This window comes from Arachis ipaensis, chromosome B4 (assembly GCF_059453495.1).
Source record: "Arachis ipaensis isolate K30076 ecotype BB chromosome B4, ASM5945349v1, whole genome shotgun sequence".
In the NCBI taxonomy this organism is placed as follows: domain Eukaryota; kingdom Viridiplantae; phylum Streptophyta; class Magnoliopsida; order Fabales; family Fabaceae; genus Arachis; species Arachis ipaensis.
Window position 1 is genome coordinate 18,319,602 of NC_142439.1, and position 7,936 is coordinate 18,327,537.

Sequence of the window (7,936 nt, forward strand, 5' to 3'; positions counted from 1 at the left end):
GGGATACCCAACAGGTACAAGATACAAGACACTTAATCAACCTAAAAAAATCTGAAATAACTCTAGGCTTTTCTCTCAAGTGTTTCACTCAGCCTTTTTTCACTCATGGCTTTTTCTTTATCTCTCTCAATATGCCTTTTCACTCAAGAAATTACAGAAAGATAAATATTGAAAAGTAAAATACAATCTGTAAAACATGAAGGAGATTGACTTCATCAACAGCCTCTGTGCTATGCGAAAAATCAGAATAGCGAGCCTCTGATTTAGTTCTTCATACTGGCAAAATGCACCTTTGACTAGGAAACACTGTCCAGTTAGATGAACTTCTTCAAAGAGCTCTTCTCAGAACATACACCTCAGGTTCACTAGTTTTCTCTTCTTGGCTTCTAAATGAACAACAAGACTTCTTTTATCTCCTTGCATGTTACTGGGTTCACCTTCCTAGGTCAACTTCTTGAGCCTTAAGCTTCACCAACCCACAGACTAACTTTCTCTCATTAAACCTTAGAGTAGAAACTTTGCTTCTGACTTCTCCATCTTGACCGAAAGCCATAAAGCAGCAACCACAAGAGTCTTCCAATGGTCAACTTGATCTGAGTCCTTGAAAACCAACTTGGTCCCCAAGACATGTTTGAGACTGTGAATTTACAGCAGAGAGAAACAGAAATCCTCTTTTCTATATAGCTCAAAACGGAGTGACAGAGAGTTGAAGATGAAGAGAAGAAAGTGTGTTGCATGTATAAGGAAATAGGTTACCTTTAATCTTTACCTAAGCTTGATTTGGTTTGAAATGGTTGATTTGACTTCTGCCTTTCAAGCTTAATCTCTCTCTTTCTTTCTTCTGTGTTTTCTGACCAAGAACAAAAAGTGAACGTTGATTTTGTGAGAGTAGGTGAGATGGGTTTGCTTGCTGAAATCAAATCGGGCTTGGATATAAATATGGTTTGCTTGGCCCATTTTAATTTCTTTGGCTTTGTTTCTTTTGGACTTTGCTTGATTTATTAGCCCACCAGTCTTGTTGTTTTATTTTGTTCCAATTGGGCTGCTTAAATTGAATTATGACCTGCAACATATAATAAATAATTAGCAACATACACTTATTAATTAATCAACACTAATTATTTATTTTGCCAAAAATAATGTTTGTCATCACTAATTAATTTAGTTAATTTCTTAACTCAACAGATTCGATTCGCATATCCGTGTTTATTCAAATCTGATTTAAAAATTCGTATATCCGTGTTTATTCAAATCTGATTTAAAAATTGTGGATATTGATCTGATCCGCAAGATTATCGGATTAGATCGGATCTGATAATAATATAATAAGATCGAATTGCGATTTTAAGTAGGTATCCACGTATCCGATTTGTATATTTGCGAATTTGCAAAAAAAAAAAGTAAATATTTTTTATATTTTATTTTAATTAATAATTATGATATATGTTGTATTATTTATTTTTTATTATTTTAAAAAATATGTTTAATAATATTTCAAGAGTAAACATGTTTAAAAGAGTGAAAAAAAGATTTTATTGATATTTAAAAAAAAAATAAGCTTTTTAAAATATTGCTAATAAGTTATAACTCAAATGACATAGTCTTCTGGCTAAGGATTCAATGGTCCCAGAACGTTTGGACCATTAAATGGTCCCAGAACAAAACATATTTTTTAAGTTTTTTTAATAACTGTTAAATAATCCTTTTTTAATTTTAATTACAAATTAACCCTATATATTTTATTTAATCATAAAAATTATTTTTTATTTTATAAATAATTATTTTATCATAAATCTATCATGTTTATTAACAATCAAGAACAAAAACAATAACGAATTAGATCTTTCATTGATCCTAATAAACTTTTTGGCTATTCTAATCGATTAAAAGATTATATTTGATCAGTGACGTTCGTGATGAATCATAAAATTGTATTTCCTTAAAAACTAATTGATTGGATTATCAAAACAATCGATTGAATTATAACTCAATCGATTGGATTACAGTTTATCACAAAACAATCGATTGAAAATTGTAAGGCAGCATAATTTTCGCATAAATCAATAGATTGGTCATATTAACCCATCGATGGACGCTCACAAACACAAGGATATATATAGCATTAATTTTAATTAAAAAAATTAACGTGTAATAATCAAGGTTCTGAAAACCGGACCGGACCGGCCGGTTCGACCAGTTTAACCGCGAACCGGTGACACAAACGGTCCGGTCCTCCTGTAGAAACCGTCCTGGGAAGAACTGCCAAAAAACCGGCGAACCGGTCAAAAATCGGCTGGTTGGGCCGAACCGGTGACCGGCCGGTTCTGCATAAACGACGCCGTTTTATTGTTTTTTTAAAAAAACCCTAAACCCGACCCGACCCGTGGAGCACCCTGCACCCCACTCCCCTTTCTTCCCCCGAACCTATTCACTCATGATTCAGCTGATTCTGAATCATATTCATCTCACAGTGAGAGAACAGAGAAGAGTGAACCCTAGCCGCCCAAATCCTAACCTGCCACCGCGCCCTCCTTTGTCGCCGCGGTCACCGGTCATCAGCGCGACTGCCGTCGCCTGGTTGTCAGCCCAAGTAACCCTCCTTCTTCGCCTGGTTCCCTGCCCAGTAGCCCTCCATCTGCGTCGTCTTCATCTTCTCAACACCAACAGGCAGTAGCCCGTCTCATCGTCTTCATCGTCGCGCGGTCCTCAACAGTCAACACCAGTAGCCCTCCGTCGACCCCAGGTGAGTGACTTGTCCTCTGCTCATCTTCTTTGTTCTTCGCCTCTGTGAACTTCCTCTGTGAAATTGATACTATGTGAACTTCGACTTCCTCTGTGAACTCAGATTTTAGTTTAATTGTGAACTTTCTCTGTTTGTTGGTTAGCATGACTATCAAAAAATCTGTTTGTTGGTTAACATGAGAAATAAATAATCTGAAAATTAACTGGCTGGTTTGCAGATTTCTGTTTGTTGGTTTGCAGCTCAATTTCTGTTTGTTGCTCAATTTCTGTTTGTAGCTCAATTTCTGTTTGTTGCTCAATTGCTGGCTTTGTTTGTAATTGTTGGGTGAAAGTTTAGTGTTTTGTGATTATTGGTTAATATTTTGGTTTGGTGTTCTCTCTTTTCCAGATTTTTCTTCTCTTGTATTTCTGCATGTTGCTGAATTGGTAATCAATAAATTTGCCTTTTTGCTATAAATCGAGACTTTACTAGGATTTGTTAAATTTGTTGCTTGTTGCTGAATTTGTTGCTTCCCAGTCACAGCATCAGAAGAGAAGCCGGTGAATAAGGTTTTAAACTGTGAAATCATGTGTTGTTGCTTGAATTTTAGGAGAAAGAGCAATGTAATGTATTCCTATTTATGATTCCATAAGACCAAGGTAAATTAACAATTCAGGTGGAGTTGAGTTTTGTTTATGAGTAATTAAATGCACGAAACAAGAATAGGATTGCTAATTAAATTTGGAATTTCTAATTAGTGACTTGTTAAGGTGCTGTTGTTGTTATGCTGCTATTTTGTTATGACACTGTTGTTGTTATGCTGCTATTTTGTAATGGTTGTTGCTGAATGCTACTCTATTTTCATTGTGTTGTAGTTGCTGGTTTTGCTTTGATTTGTAGTTGCTGGTTGTGTTAGTTTTGCTAGCTTTGTTTGTAATTGCTGGGTGAAGGTTTGGTGTTTTGTAATTGCTGGCTTTATTAGCTGAAGAAATTGGAGGGGCTGGATGAGGAGACATTGATGACTCAGAAGACACCACCACCATCAACATATTAATAAGATTATATGAATTTGATTGATGACATTTAATGTAGTTTTTTAAATTTGAAAACTATTTTAATATTTATGTTATACTATAATTATATTTTAGTATGTTTATTTATAATTTATTTATTATTTTATTTTAAAACAGTTTTTTCGGTTGAACTACCGGTTAGACCGGTTGGACCAATAAACCAATAAACCAGTAGCTAAAGCAGTTTTTTTTTTTTTTTGGTGACTCAGCTAGCTAAAGCAGTTTAATGACCGATCCGATTTTTCGAATCTCGGTAATAATTTCACCTTGTAAAAACCGGTTGTAAACAAATTTCCATGTTCATTAACTATTAAACATAAACTCAAATCAACATTAACCATGAAGAAGCCTTTCACAGCAATGCAACAAAGTCCTTAACCAAATTAAATACATTATATACTACTCCAAGATCTAATATAATAATTCACAATTATTTAATATCGACAAGCTGATAATTTCTCTGAATAGATTCTTTCACTGCATTCAACACAATTTGAGTCTTTCTATTCACAACACTCCATTCTTTGAGAGGCTTCTCTCCACAAAACTTAATATTATAAACCAACTCAGCAAATTTTTTAACCATCAAAACCTCTTGAGGAACCTCAGTCTCCACAACATGCTCATTAGGCTTAGGGCACCACCTTCCCGCTTGAATCTTCCCATAATCCATCTCCGAAGCCTCACAGAAGGTTCCATAACCGAAATTCTCCTCAAACGGAAGAGTGAAATCGTGAAGACGGAGACATCCTTTGGTTCCCAAAGCAGTGACGTCAAAGGTTACGTAAGATAAGAAGGAGCAATGGAACGTTGCAGATCTTCCATCTTCCCAATGCAAGGATGAGCCGCATGAAATCATTACACCTTGTTCGTTGAGAATGGCTCCGGAAAAAACGAGAACTGATTTTGGAAGTTCGATTGGAAATTCAATCGATTGGAGTGTGTTTTGAATTTAACATATCCATATTGTTTTGATGAATTCAATCGATTGGGTATCACAACCAATCGATTGAATTGTGAGACCTCGGGTTGTTTTGAAGCATTCAATCGATTGGAAAGTATAAACAATCGATTTAATTTTAAAAAGTCCATATTTATTTCATTGTTCATTCGATTGGTTAATATGACCAATCGATTGATTTATGTGAAAATCATGTTGCCTTACAATTTTCAATCGATTGTTTTGTGATAATCCAATCAATTGGTTTTTAAGGAAACACGATTTTATGATTCATCACGAACGTCACGAATCAAATATAATCTTTTAATTGATTGGAATAGCCAAAAAATTTATTAGGATCAATGGAAGATCTAATTCGTTATTGTTTTTGTTCTTGATTGTTAATAAATATAATAAATTTATGATAAAATAATTATTTATAAAATAAAAAATAGTTTTTATGATTAAATAAAATATATGGGGTTAATTTGTAATTAAAATTAAAAAAGGACTATTTAATAGTTATTAAAAAAACTTAAAAAACATGTTTTGTTCTGAGACCATTTAATGGTCCAAACGTTCTGGGACCATCGAATCCGGTGCCTAGTCTTCTCATACTCACTTAAAAGGTTGCGGTTCGAGTCTCCTTATCTTTGGTAAAAAAAAAAAGGTTTTTAAAAATATTTTTTATGTTTTGCAGATATATTCGATATCCGATCCGCAAATATACAGAATTGGATAAGATCCAAGCTTAAAACAACGGATATTGGATCCAATTTTGATCCGACAATTTTAGTATGGATTGGATTGAAATTTTGGTCATATCTGATCCGATTCGTATTCACCGCTAATAAAAAATTATTGAAGTTTGGAAATATGAGTTAGGTTATATTAGGTTAAGAGGTTTAATTTAAAAATTTAAATTATTTTTTAAGATTTAAATAATTTTATCAATAAAATATATCTTTTATGGATATAACATTCGGTTTTTTTTTTATGGCTAAATTTGTTAGCACATAAATCTTTTATGATCAAAGATGATTATTCATTCTAAATTTAAACTAAAAGTATTTTTGAAAATTTTTAAAAATTTTGAATATTTTTTATGATATTTTTCAACTTAATAAATCAACAACTAATTTAATAAATAATCTAAGATTTTATTTAAATTTAAAAGTAGTTTTTAAAAATCAATCAACCTATATTTTATTTAAAACGAAATATTGACCTGTTTTTATTATGCAACTATTTGGCTTTAATTTGTCAATAAAAAATTAAATGACACTGGTCAAATTTTAAGCGGATACATATTTTGTTAAGTTAATATACTATTACTTTGAAGAACTAAAATATATTATTTTGTATTATCTTCTTATTTTCTTCAGAAACCGTAAAAAATTAAAATAGTGACTTTTAAATATATTATATACACTTGCCCATATATGATTATATAGTTAACTTGTATGAAATAAATCAGTACATTTGCAAATTATAATTGTTAATCCAAATAAGCATCACAAGATTTCTACAATGTGAAAATGGAATTCAATTTTTTTTTTTTTTGTGTGTCTAGAAAAAGGTTATTAGGCTTGCAAGGTTAATGACTCGGACTGCGGATTTTTTTTTCTATTTATAAAGTTATACGTATTATTGAGTGCATTTATATTTTTATAATGTTATTATATATCTTGAATATACAAGTATAAAACAATTAAATATAGAGTTTGAAAAGCGTTAAGTAATACATGAGACAACTTTTTAAAATAGGCATAAAATACCAATTTAATTAACTAAAATTGAAAGATTAAGAACACTACTCCTCATGCAAAGGCTTTAAACAGAAAATAAAAAACAGAAAATAAGATATAATACTGAAAAACTAAAAGTAGGGAAAATAGCAGATAAGAAACTCAACCATCTCAGTCATGATGACTGCTTTCTCCCAAAAATCCTCTCCAAGTTCCAAAATCACGCCTCAACTCATCCATATCTCGCCTCTGGCTCTATTGCTCCTCCACTAGCTATTGGAGAAGGGCAGAGTGGCCCTCATAGTCTATCTTCAGCTGATCAACTGATGATGTCAGTTGCCCAATGAATGCTGTCAATTGATCCCAATAATCCTATGGAGAAAAGTAGTATTCCTGAGGCATCTCACAATAATGTTTTGATTTCTTTTTTGATGACTGGCTGAATCAGTGATATGTTCGTTGAAGCGTTAAATTATTTAGGAATTCCTTGCAACGCAGTTTGAAGGTCCTTTGAGTGGCTAGTGGCAAAAAAGGGTTTCAAAATATTTCTGAGCTACTATACCTTTTGGCTCTTTGGCTACTCCTCCCAATTCATCCTCCGACTCCATTAATTTATTCATTCTATTTCTTGATTGGAATTTTGCGTGAAAAAATTGGTATTTTTATCTCCTTAGTTAAGCTACTGAATTCTGAATTTTTTTTCTCTAATATCTTTCCTTTTTATCTAGCATCTCTTCTAATTTTGCCTCCCATATCCGAATAGTATCTCCATTCGCCTCTGCCTCCCTTCTAGTTTCGTCCTTAATCAATTGTTTGAGATAAAAAATTCTGGTTTGAGAGTTTGAAAGCCAGATGGGGTCTCACGAGACCTTGCATGCATAGCCTCAGCCCGAGGACACCGTCTAGGAAGCTTGGCAGCAATCGACGACAAACTCCAATAGACGGAACTCGATGGTCAATCCTAACTCACTAGCTTTTTCGAATGCTATAAATGAGTGTGATATTCCAGTATCAAACAAGATAATTAAAGTTTTACCAGCCATTTTGCAATTAGCTCGGATCAAAGTGTCTGACCTCTCAACACCATCCGCCGACATGGTAAACATGTCTCTGTTGCTGAACTCTCTCAGCTTCCTGTCTCTTCCTCTCTGGACAATTCCAGGACAGATGCTCGGCTCCACCACAATAGTAGCATACACCCAGTTCAACTCTACATGGAGTATTAGGATGATATGCCCCACATCTCTTACATGTCAAATTGTTGGGAGGATTCTGAATCTGCTTTCCTTTGCCTCTTCGCTGGTTGTTGTTATTGTTGAATCTCCAGAAGGTGTTATGGCCCTGATGTGGTTGTGGAACATATTCTCTTCGCTTGAAATTCTATCCTCTAGGCGCGAGGTTCCTCCCCCAATCTCTCCTAACAAAAGCTCAGTGATTGTCCTTGTCTGACATG

At 33.5% G+C, this 7,936-nt stretch overlaps 1 pseudogene; it reads right to left on the minus strand.

Annotated features, from left to right (window-relative positions):
• Positions 1 to 4,225: 4,225 nt before the first annotated feature.
• Positions 4,226 to 4,654, minus strand: LOC110271444 (putative oxidoreductase At4g09670 pseudogene; annotated as a pseudogene).
• Positions 4,655 to 7,936: the final 3,282 nt, after the last annotated feature.